Source organism: Octopus bimaculoides, chromosome 2, assembly GCF_001194135.2.
Source record: "Octopus bimaculoides isolate UCB-OBI-ISO-001 chromosome 2, ASM119413v2, whole genome shotgun sequence".
NCBI classification, from domain to species: Eukaryota; Metazoa; Mollusca; class Cephalopoda; order Octopoda; family Octopodidae; genus Octopus; species Octopus bimaculoides.
In genome coordinates, this window is record NC_068982.1 from 16,558,894 (window position 1) to 16,560,041 (window position 1,148).

The following is a 1,148-nucleotide window of genomic DNA, read 5'->3' on the forward strand; positions in this document are numbered from 1 at the left end:
ATCTATCTATCTATCTATCTATCTATCTATCTATCTATCTATCTATCTTCCATTGTCTTCAAAGCCTCACCCCAAAAAAACAAAACAAAAACAGTGTTCTCTTATAAACAAAATCCTCCCTAAAACATCTGTTTCATATAAATAAGCAAAATATCTGTATATTCACAGAATTGTATTTGACAAGTTCGAAAGGCGAACGAAAGCGCTAATATATGAAAATCAACATTCTTATCAAAATGGCACCGGTGTTCCTCCTTCTTCACTGGAGTCCCTTTTACTCAGTAATCTTCGGTTACTCTGCGTGAGTCTGGATGTTGCAACGCCTAGAGGTCTCCACCTATCTCATCTTGCATTGATGTCTCATCATGTCGCGCGGTTTCTTGCAAAGCTTCCCACAAGTGAATTTCGATTCCATTGTCGATTTGTTACCGTTTGGCGGTACCAGTTTTTCTATCTGGTTGAGAAATACTCTAGAGATTCTCCTATTGAGAATCACTAGCGTGTTTTATCGATAGGGCTTGATCTTGGCTTGCTTTGAGCCTTCATTAACCGAAGGTGTTGTCTCTACGAACTACATCATTGCTTTGTTATTGCTTTGTTCTCCAACCGTCATTGCTTTGTTACTGGTCGTCATCCAGTCTGTTTTTGGTAGCTAGTCTAATTCCAGATAAAGACTTTCCTTATATCATCCTATTATATACATCAACACGTCATCAGTGATGTGTTTGAGGGCAATTGCTTTTCGGGCTTCTTAACAATCAGACACCTTTAGCTAGATAAAAATTTGAAATCAGAAAAATCTGCGCAAACGTTCAAGCCTTTAAAAATAAAACAATCTGAACACTCCTAGCGTCTTTTCAAATTCTATTTTCTACATCACACTTCGTGTGGAGTGTGTGTGTGTGTGCGTGCGCGTGTGTACATTTATGTGTATATATATATATATATATATATATATATATATGAAATAAGGAAAATTATTTTACTCCACACGAAGAGAGATGTAGAAAATGGAAGTTGAAAAGACGAGTGTTTAGATTGTTTTATCTTTATAGGCTTAACCGTTTGCACAGATTTTTGTGTTCTGAAATTTTGTGACAAAATTTCTGTCTTTTTCACGAGGCTTATTAAAACAAAAAGAAAAAAAG